This window comes from Condylura cristata, unplaced genomic scaffold (genome assembly GCF_000260355.1).
Source record: "Condylura cristata isolate star-nosed mole 26May11 unplaced genomic scaffold, ConCri1.0 scaffold00037, whole genome shotgun sequence".
In the NCBI taxonomy this organism is placed as follows: Eukaryota; Metazoa; Chordata; class Mammalia; order Eulipotyphla; family Talpidae; genus Condylura; species Condylura cristata.
In genome coordinates this window covers 7,703,757-7,726,710 of record NW_004567138.1, presented here as the reverse complement: position 1 = coordinate 7,726,710, position 22,954 = coordinate 7,703,757, and positions in this window count along the sequence as shown.

The following is a 22,954-nucleotide window of genomic DNA, read 5'->3' as shown; positions in this document are numbered from 1 at the left end:
AATGCCAGGGCACCTTGCTGGTGTTCAAGATGGGAAGGTGCCACTGGCATCTAGTGAGTAGAGGCCAGAGATGCTACTGAACATCCTAAAATTACAAGACAGCTTCAGCAGAAAAGACTCATTGAGCCTGAAGTGTCAATAATGCCTAAAATATCAATAGTGCCTACGTTGAAAAATCCAGGGTTAAAAAAAATCTAAGAAGCATCTCTAGATAGAGTAGATACATAGAAAAAATTACAATGATTTACTCACACCTAGATTCAGAAGTCAAATGGTGGGAGCAAGTGGAAGTGTCCTGAAACATTTCTTTCTTTGGAGGTCATATGCTGAGTGCTTCTTCCAGAAAGGTAGGTGAATGAACACTTCTCTCAGGAGGCAGCTGTTGCTAGCTGCAACACCCTGTTTTGCCTTGTCTGTTTTTCAGGGTTCCCCCATTTACAAACCTGATTGGACCATTTTCAAACCCAATCCTTATTAGACTGTTTAGCATCAAACAATTGCTTTCCAGTTTCCAATCAAGTAATTAACACAAGGTGGAGAGGTGACCACTGGAGAGCTCAAAATTAGTTGGTCCAATTAGCTTAAACCTGATTGGTTCATTTAGAATCCTCCAGCCAGACATAAAAGGGAAAAGCCCATCCCTTGTCTAGATTGACCTGTACTGAGGGCAAGGCAGGCTTTTGAGCCTGTGGGTTCCAAGGAAACAAGGCCAGAGCCAATCTTGGTGAAACAGCCACTGGCCATGAGCTGAAGCCACTGCACCTCAGTCTCCCCACCCCAAAAAAGCCCTCTTTGCCCCACAGCTTTTTGGAGCCACAGGGAACCAATTATAGATTGATGGATTTTAGGCCAAAGATCATGAGCATGATGGAAGAGAGGGCATAAAGTCCACAAAACTATCTGCCCTGAGTAGACATGAATTATTCCCCAGAAGTAACAGAACAAAGGGCCTGCTGATCACAGAAGAAGCTCTCACTCCACACCTGCAGGCAGAAGGGACAACCCCAAAGGCATGAAGATGGAACTACAACCTTTGGATGGCACATTGTTTTAAACTGTCCCATTTAGAGCAACAGTCTCCTCTGCTGGCATTTGGCATAAAAATTTTTGATTGATAGGATGACATTTATCAACATGCTTGCTGAGAGATTTGTTTTCTGAATTTTTTTTTTCTAGGTTCATCAAGGAGCCTACTTTTATCAGTTCCCCAAAAACATGTTCATTAGCAATAGCATAGTCAAAAACAACTATATTCACAATTTAACCGACTTATTTGAACAATCATATATGTAACAACATTATTTTAGGGAAAGAGAAAGGTTAAAAGGCAGAGGTTGGAGTTTAAATAGGAGACAAATCAAAATTCTAAATGGGATAGGTCAAGGTTTCATGAAAAGAAAAATTACTTTGTATTTGAAATGCTAAATCAGTGGAAATCTGGGGGAGATTATCTGATCTCGTGAAACTTCCAGGGTATCCAAACATAGAAACCTAAAAACTGCATAATAAGTTCCTTGTCTTGGTTCTCCTATCAGAAATGTAATGTACATTGCTTACTTCAGTTTGGTAGTGTCAAAGGAATAAAAATGAAGTAATCTCCATGTATCCTAGAATGACAGACATTATCAACTATCAATCTCCTGAAGAAAGCTATACTTTCTGATTTTGGCTTATGATCAAAATATTTTAAAGGTTGCTTCAAACAAAAAGGAGAATATCAATGACATGCAGAAGTCAGGAGACTAATATTTTTCATGTGTATATTTTTAATCTAAAATTTGCAGACTGTATATATATAGGTTCACTTCACTAAAATCCAGAAAATATAAAAATATCATCTCCTTCATATGCTTTCACCTTTCTCCAATTTCCAAATCAGTTAATCAGTATTATTAAGTACATATTACGTTGCATAATAGGACTGTGTCTGTAACCAAATGTTACGAATGGTTAAGGCCTGGATTCCTTTTAAATGATATAAAATAAAGGTCCTGGGAGTGAATCATCTAGATAAATTTATTTTAATCTACTGAGAGAAAGGGAATGACAAGCTTCATGGAAGCTGTATCCTCATCACTTTGCAATGTGTCCAATTAATGGGATTATAGAAATAACCTGATTTTTAAATATTTTATGAACTTGCTCCCATCGGTTACTAACAGTTGTGGGTGATCTCTGCCATTTATCCAAACCTCACAACAGAGGAAATAATGATGACAAATCACTACACGATAAAAAGTCATTGTGTTTCTCTTGTCATATAACACCAGTTTATCCACTAAGAATGGGTCAATTTCAAGTCCGATTACAGAGTTTCTGGAGGTCAGGTACCAGCTCCTACCACACCCCATCGACACAGAAATGCTCCTTTCAAGAGGGAGACAATCTATTAAATCTGCTTTTGTATCTACCCATCCATACTGATGTCCTCTGTATTCCTTCCTCCATCACATGCCTAACTCTCCTATAACTAAATCAAGAGACTTTTGTGATCAAGCTAAGGCTATCTATGCATTCTAAATGAATTCCTTAAGAGGTCTTTATAGGAGAATGGGAGCCTTTTAAAAAGAACAATTAAGAGAAGGCAGCCTGGCTGTATTTACAAGCCTGGAGCAAAAGCAGGTTTGGAGTTGTATGTCAACACCAACCACTGTTCCTGTTAGGGTCCAATTTTCATGATATTTTTTAAGAATGTAAAATAAGGTTAGTTGGAACATGCAATTCTAATCCCTTTCAGTGCTTATCACTCTTCAAACATTCAATAGCCACCCTTAATACCATTACCTCTGGGACAACATTTGAGTAGGCCTCTGCAATCTAACAACAAGAGGCCCCAAAGAAAGACTGTGGTTTAAAAGCCTGGTTAAAGATTAACACAAACAGTAATAAGAAGGTTCTTAGGAAAGAATCAGGACAGCTGCAGCTGAATCCCAGCTACCTGCTGAGGGTTGCTAAGCAACTTGGGCCTACCACTGCCCCAAGGGTGTTTTACTTTACAATTAGGATTTTTGAAAGAGAAGGGGGGTGGGGGGGAGGAAGGGAGGGGGTGATTCCTAGTGAACTGATGTAGATCCATAGATCTAGATGCATGTTGTTGTGCAATTTTTAAATAGGGAGATGGTGTCACTCAGTCCTCTCAAAGGTAGAACACTCACGATAAAGCATATTTTTTTGGTATGTAACTGACAAAAATCTAGCAATAACATGGAGTTTTTAAAGTGACATTTTGACTCTAAGGGAGGAATTATTTGCAATTTGTTTTGAACAGAAGCTTAGTTCATGTCAGATGTGAACCTCCAGACAATCATTAGTTTAAACTGCCTGCTATGTGTTTAAAAATTTCAGTCAATTTAGAGCTGATCTGAATTGCAAATGTGATGGTAATAAGCCATTAGGGAACTGCATATCTTTTTTTTTTCTTTTTTTTTCTTCTTTTTTTTTTTTTTTTTTTGCACTTACAACCCTCTGCTTTAAGGAGCTCCAACTACATTGAAATATGAAAATATCATTTTAATCATGCGCATTGTCGACAAACATAGAAATGCAGAAGACTCAGAAGTGGAAAGTGGAATTCAGAGGCTAAAAATGAGAAGCTGTGACAAAAATGATGAAACACATATAACCTTTACTTTAAATTATACACAGTAGTAAGATTTTCCAAAAACAAATATTCAGTTTTGTTTGTAATGCAATGTGATTCTCCAAGCCCAACATCTGGATAAAATTTATTTTCTTTGGATTCTGGAATTAGAGAAAGCTAGCTCAAACCCCTATGAATTCACTTGGGAAATCAAGAGGACTGCCTCTATGGTCAGATTTTAGCCTGCAATACAAATACTGAGTTTTTAAGGGTTATCAATAAAAACTCTTCTTCATAAGGCCTATTTTGGTTTTGTAAAATATTGCGTATCACTGTTACCAAAATCATTAACGTCAAGAACTATTATATTCTCTCAAATACATTTTGGCTCAGAAGCTTAAATATTAGCATAAATTAGGTGACTTGAAATTTCAGTCAGTTCTTATATTCTTTTTCAGCTCTAGTAATAATTGAACAGGATTACAAAAAAGACCACCTCATATTTTTAGTGCATACGATATATCTTCTTGGTGCTTTAATGCATATTTCTTAAACCATTTGCTTTCAAGGCAAAGCAAAGCAAACCACTGTGAAGGAAGGGGTTGACGACTCATCAAACAGCCATATCAAATCACTTAGTACATTTGTGTTAGACTCTGTCCAAGGCCCATGTCTTTGCCTACGAACTCACTGTTTGGCACCAGGCTTTGCTCACTGTACTAAGTAAGCCCCCAGAAGCTCCATTTCTGCCACTTGCCAGGATCTTTGGGAAATATGCAAACCTATGAGTCATGCATTCGTAACATGCTTTTTCTCAACAATTTAAATATTTGCTAAGATAAAGATAAAGTGTAACATCATTGGTAAATAAAGCACAAAATGATAGAATTTGCGTCCCTGGGGAAAATCTTAGTTAGAATTTAACTCCAAGGGACCTTAGCTATACATGAGGTCAGGGTTCTGGCCAATCCCAATGTTTATTTATTCCCTTGAGAATAAAAGATAAGGTCATAAACTCTGTGATGTCAGTTATATTGGGGAAAAGGAAATCTCCTAAGTGTCAGATTTTAGGTTCTGTCTGGATTCCAAAAAAATAATTTTTAAGAAGGAAAAAAAAAATCTTAAAAATAGCAGTCCTTCTTTTTAGTACTGCATCGCTTCACTTGATTTTAAATTGTGCCTCTCCAAACTATCATTATAGTAGGGAGAGGCTCCAACTACTTCTAACCCAGACATGTGAAGGAGAATGGAGTCGATCATGCATATGAATGAGAAAAGTGAACCCCTGTAGCAGAAAGGCAATTCTCTGCCCCTTGCAGCTCACACATCTTTTCTTTCTTTATCCACCTATTCACTCACTCAACAAATATTCACTCGATATGCATGGAATTGCGCCAGGTCTGTAGGGGTACAAGGATGAGCCCCATAATGGATCCTGTGCAAACTGGTAATTTACAAAGAAACTAAGTCATTCTATGAATCAATGGGATAAAATATAGAGGTGAAAGTGTAGAAGAAGCACAGGTGACCCTCCCTGGCAGTTCAAGGGGGCGGGATGCAGCACTGCTAACTATCTGCAGCCACTTCCATGTGAGTTTGATTCCTGCAGTAGACCCATTCCTGGCAGGGTTAAAAACTGTCACTGTAGAACCAGAGACATTCAAGTTTTCATTAGTCTCTGGGCATGAGACACATTGAACCACCTGTACAAGCTCTGTATGTCTTAGTTTCCCAATGTAAAAAGTAAAAAATTGCTCAATAAACTTTATATGTTTTCTCAGGCATCTCTGTGTCTTGCCACAAAGCTGTTTTAAATCTTCTCAACTCTCTCAAAGCCTCTAATGCACTACTTTCTTCCACCCTCACACTAGATGACCTCAATTCCCATCCTGCAGAGAAAAATGGAATCTGTCAGCTGGAAACTCACTCAACTTCCTGCCACCAGCCTACACACCTACCAGTATCCAGGCCCATCACATTCCCCCTTTCCTCCCACAGAATCATGGTCTTCTGTGTTCTGAAAGGTCAAAGCATCTGTCTCTGCTTTAGATACCATCAACCTCACTACCTTTCTTTCAGAGACTTTATTGATTATTTCTCTGCTCCTATAACTAACTTCAAATGCTCCTCCGTGCTGCCTACTGTTCACCAGCATTTAAAACTGTACACATCTCTCCTCAATACAGCAAAAACAGAAACTTCCCTCAGCACTGCTGGTAATCTCTTGTCTGTACATCCCATGCTCCTTCTTCTATGCGTTCCCCTAGCCACATGTACTAATATAAATTAATTAAAACTAAAATTAGAAATCCCATTCCTCAGTGACACTATCGACATGTCTAATGGCCTAGTGGGTGATATGGAAAATATTGCTGCTGTTTCCTTTGAAAATACATTCCATAGTGCTGACTTGCATTTCTCCTACAACACTGTATTTTTTTTTCATTTAAAAGGTTTTATCTATCTCTCTCTTTATCTATCTGTTGCTCTATTTCTATCTCTTTCTCTATCTCTTTGTCTCTATCTCTATATCTCTAGGTGTCATCTAACTATCTCTGTCCATCTTTACCTATCTCTATCTTTGTCTCTTCTCTATCATCTATCTATCCCACTATCTATCTATCTATGTTTAAAAGAGCTGAGGTGTAGACCAGGGGGTACAAGGGGTACTGAGAGGATTCACCAGAGACAGAACGGGGAGCAGAACAGGCAGATCCACTAAGTACATGTTGGGAGTGACCAAGTATGGAGATTTACTGAGGGACTAGATAAGGGCAGTAATAAATTAGGCCTTGCATCCAAGGGTGATAAGGCGGTAATAAACTGGGCTTTGCATCCAATTAACGGGGCCTTGCATCCAGGATAGGACTAGAAGAAGGTGATAACGAAGTGGGCCTCACAGTCCCCCTCAAGGGACACAGTGATGAGTCACCCCTTTGGAATCTGAGTTTAGAATCTACATGAGAGACCCTTTCCCCCTATAGGGCTGGCAGTAGCTGCGGACCCCACTCTAGGATCTCTGTCTCAGCTGCTGCCTGGGAGCAATGAACTCTGCTTGCTCAGCCTTTCTGCCTCCTGCCTTTCTTTCTTTTGGCTGGTCACAGAAGTTGGGACTAAACAGTAGACTGCTGAGGGGAGCAGCAGGAGATGCAGGAGAGGTTTGCCACAGTACAGGTTAGCACCCTGCCTGGGGACTGAACTCAGGCCTTACTGGTAATAGTGCTAAGAGTTAACCAGTAGGCCACCCAGGAGGCCTCTTGCAGCACAGTATTTTTGTCACAGTCTTAGACATATGCAGCAGTTGTTGTCTGATGATCTGTCTGTTACCTACAAATCCGCTGCTCTACCCACCTTTTGAAATAAAAATGGAGATGTCGTAATCTCAAACATTAATGAATTTCTTCTACTCAGCAATCTGCCTCATACATAGTATTAAATTATTTCTAAAAATTCTATGAACTGGTTAGCTGAATTATGGAGATCTCTAAATGAGATACTAAATGTGAATGTCCATGACACACTAAGCACACGATGTATCGTAGAGAACATGAACATCGGTGTGACTGTTATTCTCACGATTGTTAAAATTAGGGATATCTATTAAGAATTTTATCTGTTAAGAATTTTATGTTACTGTGTTTGAAGTTTTGAGTTAAGTCTTGAAAAATGAGAATTTTAAATGTAGTCATGGTGAAAAAATGAGCCCATTAAATGGAAGACCCAGTCTTTCTTACAATCAATACTAAAATTTCTTTAATGTAAAAATGATGTCAGTATTATTCTCAGTGCTTCACATGCACTAACTCCTTTAATCTTCATAATACCCCTATTGGGTATTACTATGTGTTACCATTTTACAGCTAAAGGCACTAGGGCTTAGAAAGGTACAATAAGTTGATCAAGATCCCTTAGCGAATAATGAGGCTGGACCATATTGAAAAGCCCAGGACACTGGGATCCAGATCTACAATTTTGAGTGTGTATGTGTGTATCCCCTTTTTTTTCTAAGGTTTATTTATTTATGCATACAGAACTGGGGTACAGGCCAGAGGCACAGGAGGGGCAGTGAGAGGATTCACCAGAGACAGAGTGGAGAGCTGAAAAGGCAGATCGTCAAAGTCCACTGCTGAGGGAAGCAGCAGGCGGGTCAGGAGAGGTCTGCCGTGCCATGTGGGTCACCTCCAGGGTGGGTATCGAACTCACACTAAAGCAGCTGGCCTGCTTGCAGTGCTGTGCTTTAATCCACTGTGCCACCAGGGCAGGTCTAGACCTGCAATTTTTATCCCTTCCGCTGTAGTGCATGTCTATTGCTCATTGGACATTGACCTATGTGCATGTGCATTGAGACGTGAAAGCTAAGCAAGTGTTTTAAATATGAACATGGCAAAAACACTATTGATTCTCATACCAGTGATTTACAAGCAACATCCTCTACCTGTCATGTAAATGAGGGCCAGAGCCTGAACCTTTTCCAGAGCCCCCCAGGTAGAAACATAGCGTCTGACCTGGGGCTCATGTCTTCAAGACTTTTTACCAAAAAGTTGCATCATCCTTTGAAGAGCTAAATCTACTCATCATTTGGAATATAACACCTGTGTTCACTCTCTATATTTAATAGATGTGGGTGAATAGTATGTCTGAGGAATAAAGTTTTAATGAGCCTGCTACACCTGGAGACTTCCTGCTGTTTGTGTGACTTTGTAGCAAGGTCACAGCAAATCTAGGATATAGCTGATCCACTACACTCAACTCTAGCACCTCAGCTTCTAGATGAATCTACATACTTGAAGGCGTTCATAGGTCTGACTCTTTTGTACACATTCCTTGTTTCAGACCCGCATATGACAACATTTATGTATGCTCAGTCTATGAGCTCTCAGAGGCCGGATTTACCCAGTGAAGACTAGTGAGCCTTTGTATCATGCTATCCCTTCCAAACATTGTATTTTTGAGCAATTAAATTAATTATTTCAAAATAAGTTGAATAATATTTTCCAAAGCAAATAACTATATATTCCAAAATAAATATTAATACTTTCCAAAAGCAAACAACTGTGGACCACTAATAGGATATTTAAAATTACCTATCATTTGGCCCTCCCTGGTGGCACAGCAGGTTAAAACACAGCACTAAGAAGCTTAAGCCACTTCCGCATGAGTTCGATCCCCGCCTGCCCCGGAGGAGATGCACATGGCGAGGCAGACTTCTCCGAGCTCGCCCTCTGCTCCCCTCAGCAGTGTACATCCTCGATCTGCCTGTTCTGCTCCCCGCTTGTCTCTGGTGACTCCTCTCACCCTCTGCGTCTCTGGCCTGTACCCCATTTCTGTATAAATAAATAATATAAAATAAATTTAAAAAAAAATTGCCTATCATTTTCTGTCTGCCAAAGAACATAGTTTTGAGGGATCATGGTGATTCATTGACAAATCTTTAGGCCACTCTGAGTACTCATAATTATCATTCACTGAAGATATACTATATTGTAGGTTTACCTTAGGTGCTTTGCATATTTACTGTAATATCTACAACTTCCTATACAGTAATGATATTTCGATTCATAAGCTAAAGGTGCTGATTCTTAAAATTAAGTAACTGGGGGGCCCTCCCTGGTAGCACAGCGGGCTAAAGCACAGCACAAAGAAGCTACACCCACTTCAGCATGAGTTCGATCCCTAGCCCAGCAGTGACCCACATGGCACAGCAGACCTCTCCTGACCCGCCCGCTGCTCCCCTTAGCAGTGTACTTTGTCGTTCTGCCTGTTCTGTTCCTCATTCTGTCTCTGGGGAATCCTCTCACCACCCATCCTCTCACCATAGAACTGGCCTGTACCCCAGTTCTATATGCATAAATAAATGAAAATCTTAAAAAAAAATTAAGTAAGTAACTGGGTCACAAAACTAGCACGAGTATAGAATCTCATTTTGTTGAACTCCAAAATATTTCCCACTATGTCATACTTTTCCCTGTTACCCAGTTTTCAAAGGACACATGTTAGTTTCCTATGCTTATATTTGGTATGGCACCCAGTATCCCTTCATATATTAACACAGTCTGATTATGTATAATGTAATCTGTATGTTTTGAAAATCATCTCTCAAAGGAAATATTTTATCAGTTATCTTAATAGGATAATTAGAAAGTTAAACTGATAGTGAACCCTCATTTCTGACAACTTCTAAACCTGTTACTGTTTTATAACTGCATTAAGATGAAGAGACTCATCAGCTAGATTGAGAAAGAGTTGGAGCATAATTCAAAGAGGCAATCGGTTTCCTTTTAGCTTCGATGTCTTACTACAGCCTAATAGTCTTGCCTTTAGAATTTCAGCCTCTTAAGTATTACTTTTCACATAACATACTCATGACAGCATTTATTATTAGTGATCATCTATGAGTTATGAAGGATAAAGTCATATAAATGGAATCCAAATGTCAAACAACGGTCTCTTAGAAGCAACTGAACCTCATCCAACTGTAGCATAACTTTGGGAATGAGCTAAAGAGTATTGCGGTAGAAAGTGCTTTGGTTGGGCTGGTGATTTAATCTCTAAGTGCCACGAGCAATGTAAATGGAGGAAAGAAGCAAAAATGGTCACAGTATTAAGTCTCCACACTTAGTCTCACACAAGGTCAGCTGTAGGTATAACTCTGAACTTTCAATCAGATGAATTCTGAACGCTTGGAAGCAGATCAATTTCTTCATCTAACACTTCCTGGCTCTCAGTGTTGCCAAACTCAGTGAGGTTTGTGAGGGGTCAAATGTGTTGAACCCCTGTCAAAGTTTCCAGGATGGTCAGAAGTCAATAATTTTAATCTTAATCCTGAGGCCACCAAGGGTTCAAATTGGAAATCTACTCCATATGCAGGCTTCACAGAAGTCCTAAAAGGATTCTTCATGAGAACTCGGTGAGGTTTCCAAACCCCTTGGAGTCTTGGGATTGGTTGATTTGAACTACTGAAGTTATAATATGAATAGCATTAGTACCAAACAGGAACTCAACTGAGAACCAACCAGAAGCAGCTGCTTTTACCTGTTTCGTGTCATTTACATTCTCACACCAGCCAACAGGATAGAACTGTCCTCGCGGCTTAGATACGGAGGCACAGATGGAGAAATGACTTCCTCAAATGTGTTCAGCTGACATGTGACCTCAGCTGAGGATATCTGACTCCAAAACTCATATCCTTTTACTACATCACACGATTCTAAAGCTGGTTTCTTTTTAGATCCATGGAATGATATGTATGCCTTTCCAAATATGGACTTTGCCCTTGTTTAGGAGGAAATGAAGCCCAGCAACAAGTTTTCTGTTACCTAGTCAAGGTCCCAGCTGACCTTGCCAGCTGCAGTGATATCATAATGTTATTATCCTCTATAGAAAGAGCTCTTTATGTGGGTCCTTTAAAGCTGTAAACCAGTCACTCTGAAAAAGTCAAGCAGTTGGAATTCTTGCCTATGAGGTTTCTTATGTGTATCCATTGCTTCTTTCTCTTACAACTGAATCTCTCAAAATGTTTCTGCAATTATTCAGAATGTTGCCATCCACTTAGTCCTTTCTAGAAAGTAAATGTTGAACTTTTTTTTTTTTTTATAGAGGTAGAAAATGCTTGTGTTGGTAACATGGGATAAATTTGAAAGTAAAATGTCAAGATGATGCCAAATGATTAACAAGAAAAGAAAAGAGATGATCGCCCCAGTTAAGATGACTTATCTGAGCCCACCAGCTATCAGGTTGAATTCTCACAGAGGTGTTTCTGTTATCTTAAGAAAATGCAAATTGGACTTACTCTGGGAAGACACTAACAAACCTTTCTCTCTCTACAACCTCTCTAAATAAAATGCATTACCAATAAATCCTCAATCTGGAAGATTAAAAGAAAGAAAAGAAAAATGCTAAAGAAGATAAAGAAAATGAGTTGATGTTTCTAATCTATGCCAAGTACACTGTTGTGTGCTTTTAGACAGCATTCCTTCCTCAATGTACTTAATGAAATGTCTTTTATTCTCATTTAAAAGATGAGGCTGGTGGAAGAGGATGGGTGATTTGGTGGGTGGAGAACTATAGTCCTCCAGGGTAGGGAAAAAGCCTATACGGTGTAAAACAATGGTACTTCATTTCTAATAAATAAGTAAAGATGATCACATAAAAGAATACAGGGCATAAAGAAAAATTGGGGAAATAATAAAATGAACTTATCGGATCCCTTTTCTTGAAAAAAAAAAACAAAAAAAAACTCCAATCAACAAACGTAAAACCACCTGGAAAATACATTGAATTAAATTAAAAAATAAAGATGAGGCAACGAGGCTGTGTATCTTGCCTTGGGTCAAAGGAGAGCCCCGGATCAGAATTAAAGTCTAATTCCAAAAAACATTCCTTTTTCATTTTGTGAAATGGCTGCCTTTAATTTTAAAACTCCATGTGGAAATAGTTAACCATATTTTCATCTCCTAATAAGTATTGTGGGGAATTCTTAGAGAGCAATTCATACAGCAGCGGAACTTGCCAAGTAAACACATTTTGAATGGCAATGACCGAAGCATACTTATGCAGTCATTTACACAGGTGAGGGATCCTTACATTTCTCCCCTGTTTAAACAAGGCTTCTATTCATTTAAGAAATATAACATGGCAGGATGCATGTTAGGAAGAGATAAGATGTGCCTCCAAGCCAACATCCCATGAGGTGAAAGCAGAGACCCATGATGTGAGAGGGAAGACAGTGATGCAAAGTGCATTTTATCTCAAAGAAGCATATGCCTGAGGTCCTTTCATTGAGAGCATTAAAGTTTGAGGGAAAAAAAAAAGCTACAGTGTTTCCCTTATTTTACAGATCAACATGAAAGGATTTATCATCTAGCCTTATACCATGCATACAAAATATTCAGAAAATAAATTCACAAATAACTGTTCCCCAAAATGACCGAAATTTCTATTTGATCACCAGGATGTTATTCATATCAAAATTCATATCGAAATGAATAATGTCACATAGATCATTTGGATCAGCTATCATGTGAATAAAATGCATTGATACACTTCAGAATGTTGTGTTTTTCTTCTGTAGGACTGAAGCACCAATTAAGAAAATGGAAGCACATAAACAAACAAAACTACATTAACGTAGGGAGCTCTGGAGTCTGGATGAAATCTCTCAGGCTCACACTCCCTTTCATTTGGAAGCTCCAGCTGCATGAGCTCTCCTTGCTGTTTCTGTCCCCAAATATACCACTAGTCTTAGCTAGGATGTGTTCATACCAAAGTCATTATCACAGGGTAACAACCAATGGAAAGAAGTCCTTCTGCTTCCCTATTCTTGATTGTCATTCGTTAGAGCATGCTGTTTTTCAGGAAGAATCCATATCCTTTCTGTAAGAAAACTCCTAACCAGGACTCTGGCTTTGCTATTCCTCTTTAAAACTGGTCTGAACTCCAGCATGAGGAATCAAACCAAGGCTTTTTTTGAGTTGCTCAGTCCTCTTTTCTTCCACGTCATGCCTAGGAAGTCATCCTCTTACTACTCCTAAGCAGCACTGGCTGCCTCTCCAGCAACTCTCTTCAAATAGCATTTGGTCACTGCACTCTACAAGACAAAGAGCAGATGGCTTGAGTTGTTCTGAGTCCTCCCTTCAGTTATGTTATGAGAAGCATTACTCCAAGACCTACATGAGCAATACTACAGACTATCATATGGAAAATTCCCATCATCACTCTTACTGAGGAATTCTTCTAAGTGGCTTGCTATCTCTGCCTGGAAAACTCAGGACTAATTGTCAAAACCTGGGTATGTTACCCAGCCTGCTTCTTCTTGACTTGAAGTTGGTCTGGGATTGATTGTCATGCTTTGCCCCCTGATATCATATAGAACATCTAAATTCCTTCAAGTGAACTTAACTGGAAGTCACGTCTTCATATGAATTCAATTTGAAACAATGCCAAATCACAGTTATTTCTCCAAATATGTTTTTAATGTCATGTGTCAACATGGATCATGAAAATCTACCATCCAGTTAATTTGATTATTGGGGGAAAATAATGCAGAAAGACACTGTCAACTAACCAACAATAGCAGTCTTTTTCAATGTTGGATGTTTATCAAAATCATCTATGGAACAATTGGAAAAAAAAAAAAAAAACAACCCACAGTTGTCTTCATGCCATTTCACTCATACTCTTTGCCAAAACATAAGACTACTATTCAAGACTTCCATGGTTGTATTACAACAATATTATGAGGTTAACTATGAGACTTTTAAAAGAACCTGAATAAGTAAAGAAAAAAAATCTGACTATCTCCATTGTTTGAGTAACTGAAAGGTTATAATCTTAAAAAAAAAAAAAAGACAGTAACTGTGAAATAAGTTCACATTCCAACCTTCACCCAGCATAAGAATTCTAGTCAATAAATGTGCAAATGGTATAAAAATCCATGTAAATGATAAGAAGATTGCTCTTAGAAACTGCCCTTATCCAAAATCTTTCTGTGACAGTCTCACTAAACAATTTCCTTTTTAGATAAGACAGCTCTTCCCCTATAAGTCATTGCTTGAGTTATGCTGGTCATTTTTAGGTTGTAAGAATTAGAGATATGCTCCAACTATCTCACATAATGGATATATATTATAAGGGCATGTGGGAATGGAAAGAACTATAACTACTTCTCAATGCACACCAACGATTGGAAACAGGATGAGCTGAATCATTTTTCAGAGTGAAATAGTGTCTTGATAGCCATTTTAGAACTAATCTCCTTGGAAAAAGGATGTGATTACGGTCCAGTCAGAAAATCCGAGATTATTCCAGATATTTCAAGTAGCAGGAATTTAATGGAGGGAATCAGTTTCACAAAGGATGAAAGAGGTAGAAAACCCAACAGGGGAGAATGGAGTCAATTAAAGTTATTGACAATAACCTACTATTACCCTGGGGATTAGAAAAGAAATGAAGAAGACATTGTTACTGGAGACCAAAAAGTCTGGCCATCTGGGGAAAATGAAACCATGAGGGATCAGCCTAATGGAAATGGGGTCTATTAAAGGTAGGTAGTTTTAGGCAAACTGGAATCATGAAGATAATATATCCTCTGCCTGATGTACCAACTAATATAGAATGAATGGGGAAAATACCTGGATTTTTTCTTTCTTTGGGCAGTCATATCTGCCACTTTCCAATGGCCTGGTAGCCCATTAAGTTTGTAGTAAAACTCTGTCACTATATCACTCCTGTGACTCAGTATCACTGCCTCTGCTTTATATTCTTTTTCTGCTTTACATTCTTTTTCCCCACTCATGTCTCATCATATGTTGTGAATTCAAATCTTCAAAAAGGTCAGATTTGGACTGATTTTCCCTGCTCACTTGAAATAAGTGCCATTACAGATTGTTCTCAAAGCTGGCTAACCTCAGTCACTGATCCAATCATCTGGAGATTTCTTGGCAATGTCAATCAGTACAGAGCAAGACAACTACTACAAAAGGAAATATCTGTAGCTAATTTTCTCAGTAGAGGAACATGTTACATCTAGAAAGATTTTTGCTTTTTTTTTTTTTTTAATTTTTTTCAGAAGTGATCAGTGTCCGGGGCTGAGTTGCATCTGGTTATAATTCACATGTTGTGGCCCTAACTCCCACCACCTCAGAATGGGAGTCAGGAGATAAAGAGGCAATTGAATTAAAATGATGCCATTAGTTTGGGCCCTGATCCAACTTGACTGGTCCTTTTTTATTTTTTTTTAAAGACTTATTTATTTATGCATATAGATCTCGGGTACAGGTCATAGGTGCAGGGGCGGTGAGAGGATTCACCAGAGTGAGTGGGGAGCAGAACAGGTAGATGGATGAAGGATACTACTGAGGAGAGCAGCGGGCAAGACAGGAGAGGTCTTCTGCTCCATGTGGGTCACCTCCGTGGCCGAGATCGAACTCATGCTGAAGTGGCTTTAGCTTCTTAATGCTGTGCTTTAATCCACTGCACCACCAGGGAGGGCCCGATTGGTATCTTTTACCGGATCAAGATATACTGAGAGAACGGGAAGATGGTCATCTACAAGCTACAAAGAGAGACCTCAGAAGAAACCAGTTCAACTAATACCTTCATCTTGAACTTTGAGTCTCCAGAACTTTTAGAAAATTAGTATCTGTTCTTTAAGTCACAATATGGGGTAATTTGTTATGGCAGCTCATATAATAATTATATGTATCCATTAGCTATATTCTGAAGTTCAGAGGCAATAAATATATTTAGAGGGGACTGATTCAGTCACTGGTGCTCTTCAGCCCTGATCTTGATGTTAAGCTTTGTGTGAGGGCTCAGAATCTAGGGGAACCAACCTAAGAAACCCCCCTAGGTAGAAGGAATTTTTGGATTTCAACTATGTCTGATAAGCTAGCGTTTTTCTTGTTGTAACAATTAAATACCAGTTTTATAGCAGGTGTTTAAATAAATGCTTTCTGGTTGATTGTCTGAGCTAGCTCTGATCAAAATGTCTACAGGAGAGAAGATTCCTGTGGCAATTTCAGTTTGAAAGACCTAGCGACCAAAGAATATAGAAGCAAAACACAAAATCTTTGTAATGGAAGAATGTGTTCCTGTTTTAGCAACTGATGTAAATCACAGTTAGTTGAGAACAGTGATTGGTATTGAATGTGAGCACGGCTGAAATGATAGGATCAAATGTGTCATTTGAAAACTGCATCTATACCCAGAGAGAATGTGAGGAATATTGTCATTGAATACTGTCATATGCTTTGTGGATGGACTGTGTCATCCTGGTGACAGCACATCTTGCTGAAAAGGCCTCTGAGGAAGTCAGAGGACAGGTCTTTATCTTTTCAGTCCTCTTGAGGTTGCAGGAGCAAGTTTCAATTAAAGGTAATAAAAGAACGAGAGCATCTTGCACTACTGCAGAACAACCAGAAGTTTTCTACCTTATTTTTCATTATTATGTTTCTTATGATAAGAGAAGCTAAATATGATCCAAAGATACAGAGAGACATGTGAATTTACCACAGAATTGCCCTTGCCTTTCTTACAACTGTATATGGAGTAACATGCAAAGCATTGGTAAAACAAAGCAGCCATGTGCTGTGATTATGTGGTGCTAAATGATGATTAAGAGTAATGTTAATAAAAAAAATGCATTCCTCATTAGCACACTGAGATGTTAAGGCTATCTTAGTCAGAATTCAATAACAAGTGGTAGAATGCCAATATTTAGGGGTCCTAGATTGTTGTGTGTGTACACTTTCCCACATCAGCTCACAATTCACACCAGCAGGGTTTCCAAGAATTGAATTCAAGTCCACCTACTGAGAGATAGCATCAGAGTCTATCATTAAAGGACAGTCTTCTAAAACTAACTTTTACCTTTCACAAACTCAGGTGGTCAGTTACCTTGCTTCTGACTGACTGACCAGTGACAGATAAGAAGCTTCTACGATGCCCTCCTCAGGCTAGACTACTTTATTAGAGTGGATAGTAGAACTCAGGAAAACCATTGACTCACTTGATCACTGCTTTTCTACAAAGGGTCTAACTTGGAGACAGCCAGGTGGAAGAGATGTACAGGGGAAGATGAAGAAAAACATGGAAACTCTAGCAGGCAGTTTTCCCCAAAGCTACTCATATTCACTAACCTGGTAACTTTCCAATGCCCTATCTTTTAGGGTTTTATGGAGGCATAGCTGATCAAATCACTGGCCATTGGCAACTGAACTCAATCTCCAAGCCCCTCTTCCCTTCTGGAAGATTTGGGAGTGGGAGTGGAAGTCACAGTCCTTTAAATAGGTGGCTGGTTCTCCAGGTAACAAGTCCCATAACCTTCCCAAAGTAACTGCATTAACATAAGAAGAGACATATTTATTAAATTCAACATTTAAAAAAATCCAAGCTTTTAGGAGTTGCAAGCCTAGAACTGTGGATGAAGACCAAGTATATATGATAAATAGATTTTGTCATGTGTATAAAACAATACATATGTCTCACATATCACAATATTACACTAACTTTATTTTTAACTCAGCTGCTTCCCAGGAGAGACTGTGTTAATTTTCTGTTTTGCTTTTCCTTAAATTATCTGACTTTTTTTTTTGATATAATGATCAAACTAATCATATCATTAGCAAATATTTAGATAGACCTAGTGAACTGACTTCATATTGTAAAAGAAATTGAGGACTTCTTGATTTTTGATAGTATTTTAATTATTAAAAAACAGTAGGTTTTTCTTTTACTTAGTTTGCTTCCTCCCCATTAGCATTTCTTGCAATTCTTAAAAATATTTATTTATTTATGCATACAGAAGGGGGGTACAGGCCAGAAGTGCAGGGGCAGTGAGAGGATTCACCAGAGACAGAGTGGGGAGAAAAGCAGGCCAACTATTGAGAGATAGCATCAGACTCTATCATTAAAGGACAGAGTCTCCTAAAACTAACTTTTACTTTTGATGCCGGTCACAAACTGACTACTCAGGTGGTCAGTTACTTGTGCTTCTGACTGACTAACCAGCAACAGATAAGAAGCTAGGATGCCCTCCTCAGGTTAGACTACTTTGTTAGAGTGGCTGAGGGGAGAGGTGAGTGAGGCAGGGGAGGTCTGCCGCAACCTGTGGGTCACTTCCGGGGTGGGGATCCAACTCATACTGAAGCAGCTGCAGTTCGCTTGCAGTGCTGCATCCTAAGTCTTTGCACCACCAGGGAAGGCCTCTTGCACTAACTTTAAAGCAGGCATAGCAAAATGGACTGAATCACTGGGTTAGGTGAAGTCCAGATACCCCTGGCAGAAAGCAAATGCTTGTTAATCAAGGTGGTGTGAACTGGAATGCTGTATCTGCAGAAAGGAATGCACACTGGTATGATATACCAGGAATACGAGACGTGCTGAGATTGTATAAGCAAGAGGAAATGTTATACAGTGGCTATTGCTAGGTGATACTGATCTTATCATGTCATGTTCTCAAAAGTTAGCATGTATCAAAATGAGTTCGACAGTTTAGCAAAACACAAACTTCTGTGTCCCATTAATAGTAATTGGCTTATCTCATTAAGAAATTCTAGGGAGAACCTAAGACATTTTAAACAAAGCATATTTTTAATAATTTCAAAGTGGTATTGATGATGCTGATCCTGGAACCTCCTTTGAAAACCATTCTTCTGGGCGCTCCCTGGTGACACAATGGGTTAAATTGCAGTCCTACAAGCTGGCTGCAGCCACTTCAGTGCAAGTTCCATTTCTGCCCTGGAGGTGACCCACATGGTGCGGCAGACCTCTCCTGACCCATCCGCTGCTCCCCTCAGCAGTGTACTTCAGTCAGTCGGCCTGTTCTGTCCCCCACTCTGTCTCTGGTGAATGCTCACAATGCCTCTGCACCTATGGCTTGTACTCCAGTTCTGTAAGCATAAATAAATAAATCTTTAAAAAAAGAAAAAGAAAGAAAACCATTCTTCTAGGGCCTCCCTAGTAGTGCCATTGATTAAATGCAGCACTATGAAGCTATCCACAGCCACTGCAACAGGAGTTCAATCCTCAGCCAGGGAGCTGACCCACATGGCGCAGCAGACCTCTCCTGACCTGTCAGCTGCTTCCCTCAGCAGTGTATTTCAATAGCTCTGCCTGTTCTGCTTCCCATTCCATCTCTGGTGAAACCTCTTGCCCCCCTGTACCTCTGGCCTGCACCCCAGCTCTTGCATGCATAGAGAAATAAATCATAGGAAAAAAAATTCTTCTAGAAATGTTAATCAAATGGCGCAACTGGTTAATAGACTATGAATACCACATGCCAAAGGGCTTCTGTGGGACCTTATAGGGGGATCCTATTTCCTGTAAAGTGGAAAAGAAAGTAGATTAAATGCAGGCTTAAGACAGTAGAAAAAAATCCAGTGGGGGGGGGGACTGCAGAGGAGGAAAATATCCAACCCAGGCAGTTAAGGATCTGAACCTGGCTGGGTCAAAGAGATCTTTTCTTTTTAGGATAGGTCTATATGGGCAAAAGCACCCGAACCTGAACACTCTGCAATCCTGGAGTCGATTACAGAGTTGCTCATCTGCCCTTATTAAGAGTTGGCATTTCTCGCTTGATTGAAGACAAAGCAGAGACCTCTCCCCTGCAAGACAGTGAGTGCCTCCCACCCCATCATACCATCCAGGGGCAATGATCCCTAAAAGACTCTGAAGTCAGCCCCCACCTTAACATCTGCTTCTGTAGAACCCAGCTGTGCTGCTGGGTCTCTAGTTGGTGATAAATGGAACCAGAGGTTGCCCAGGATTAAGATTCTTCCTTTCCAAAATATGTCTTTTTCTACCTGTCATCTCAATTCTCCCCACTGATGACACACTTTCTCAGCTCTGTGCGGACAGCACAGCCACCAGACACATATGCTAGCAATTCTGTGGCCTACGTGTCTAAGGTCCAATTTGAAAAAAGCAAGGCAGGCAATGGCCCTCACTGCTCTGACTTATGATATATGCTCACACCTTGAAATAATCACTGTGCTTGGAGTCATAAAGAACACAGTTGTGACATCCTGGGTCAAGTTCTCATTCTTAGGGTCAGAAGCCAAGGACAACTATCAGGGAAGGGGGAGAAGGTACAGGATGGACAAAAACAAAAGTCATTTTTTAAAGTGATGGATGGATACTAAGGCATACCAGCATCCTTCCAGATGTCCTAAATTATTCTGATGGCTTAAAAAGGTGTGTGTGGGGGGGGGGGGGGGGGAGGGGGAAAAAGAACAAAGAACAAAATGACGACTTCTACCACAAAATTCTATATCTGAAAAGTAAATTAATTAATCCTGGCTGCAACAGGTAGAACCTAAACTCAAACTAAGCAAAAAGTAGAAGTGATTCAGCTGGCCAGAGATTTCAACCCTCTCACCTCTTGCCTTGGCTTCGAATTGTGCCACATTATTCTCTCAACCTTGCTTTCTTCATGTAGCAGGGAACAAAAAAAATACAAAGCCACCTGCTTCCTATTTCCCAGTTTCATCACAAATGAGGAAATGACTTTTCCCCCCTTTCTCCTTTTGAACAATGATAGGAAGAATTCGTTGGGCCCTTTCGTCACATGCCCCTCGGTGGGCCAATCACGCATGATCAATGGAACAGTTGGCTAGGGTTGGAGCAACTTTGTTTCCCAATAATTGTGAAACAGGGAACATGGAAGAATTCAAGAGAATTAGATGGTTAGTGTTGGTGAAGGAACATGTTCCAAAAGAGAGAATCCTATGCCCTCCCTAGTGAAATGGTTAAGGGGAAGGATGTCCTAAAGGAACTTTGCAGGCTTATGGACTCCACCCCCTACTCCAGCTTTCTGGACCCTACACATTACTCCAGTGATTTGAAACTACAACTCCCAGCAGTACCAGGGAGAGAACTGCAGGACCCCAGGGCGGAGCTAGCAGGAATGGATTCTAGGACATTTTGGGGGGATAAATAGGGCATGACTGCAGCTCCCAGGGGCTCTGGATCTCTCTCGCTCTGGCTCTCTCATGCTGGCTCCCGCTTTCACGCTTGGGAAGCAGCTCTCTAGACCACGTGACTTGGTGTATTCAGTCAGCCTGCTGTAAGGTATTGCAATTACTTTGTTTTTGTATCCCGCTCTCTTTCCCTGGATGTCTCCTATTCCTTTCCCCTTTTGTAAATAAACCCGTTTGTTGACTCTTTTGTGTGTACCTGCAGTTGTGAGCGTGCGGGTGAGGCCCCACAGACAGGCAGCCCAGTCCACTCTGGGCTACCCTGTACCAAAACCAGAAGGAAACCAGAACACAGGAGCACAGCCTCCCAGAAGGATAGGGTTTGTTTTCTACCGTAAGTAAGGAGAAGCACGTGTTCAAACGTGAGGTTGATAACATGACACAAAAGAAAAAAGACATCATTCCCATTTAATCTCCTTGATTTGTATCAAGATTTAGGAAATGAACAAGCCATTAGTACCTAAAGGACTCAGAAACTCTAAGTTCAATGTAATTATTTTTCAGCTGAAGCAACTTAGGTCCACAAAGAAGCTACTAGTTCAAAGCAACCACTCTCTGGCAAGACCTGTTGTTTATACTAAGATATTGCTCCACTAACCCTTTGCGAAAGTTCCACCCACACTTGATTGGGTCAAATATTGCCAAGAATCTGGACAATTAATGATCATACTCTCTAATTTTCAGTTACATTTTTGAATTTACACAAGTTTTGTTGTTGTTTGCTTAAATGGGAAGCCAATAAATAAAGTTTGACATATCACTGGAGAATAGTTGTCAACTTACATTGCTCTAACTTTATTTCTAGGAGTCCAGATTTCAAACCTAATATTCTATACCTGACCTGCATTACTTACGTAATACTTTAAATACTTAAACTGTAATGTTTTTAAAATACTGATTCATGAGTTTATATTTTTTAATTTTTTTCGATATTATTGATTTTTTTTGTTGTTTTGTTTTTTAAAGAAGTAACATTGGTTTATACTGAAGGAATAGAGGAAGTAATGCAGGCCTGAGCAAAACTAGACTAGCCAAGGCAAGCACCCACCCCACCCCACGACACCCCCGGAATGCAGGATAGGTTGAAGAGGGACAATATACATTGAAAATTGATTGGATAATGGGAATGGTGTGATCCAAGCTGATTGGATCTGAGGCACCAGGCAATGAGACATCCATTCCTGGAAACCTGTCATTGGGTGGTTGAACTGTGACCCAGGCTGTGATGTCTGTTAATCCTTGAATCCATTTGCTAAGTTGCATCTGCACAGGCTCTGAATTTGCGCGGGCTCTGACCTATGTAACGGCCAACAAGGCCGATATATTCCCTGACTTCCCTTTGGTCGAGGTCTTGCCTGAATCCTACGTGTCCAGCAGGGAACGGCTTGACCCTGGCTAGCCAGCCCAATAAACTCTACTTTGCGAATTGCATTCTTGCGTGAAGCTCTGTCTTTTGAGGTAATCCAGTTCTCGGACCCTAACATCACTGTTTGTGATTTAAAGGTACAGCTTCTCCCCCTTCAGATGTTACCACACCACATCCACCAGCAAGACACCTACAGTCCTCTACAAACTCTGCTCCCTTCTCTCTTACTCCCTCCCACACTGCTAGTCTAAGTTCAGGTTTTACACTTTTTGTCTGCATTCTTCAGAAAACATATGTTAAGTTTGGCATAAAAAAAAGAAAGAAAAGTAAGGATCAGACAGTATCTTTGCTCAGACAAAGACAAAGGGCATTTAGCACATAAAATACCACCAGAAAAAGTTAACTTGATCCTATGCTTGATGAGGGAAGAAATGAAAAACAAATTCACACTTAATGCTTCCTGTATTAATTACAAAAGGCTTCTATTCATCTCTGAGAGTGTTCAAGTACCTTTAAAATTCAAATGCAGACAGA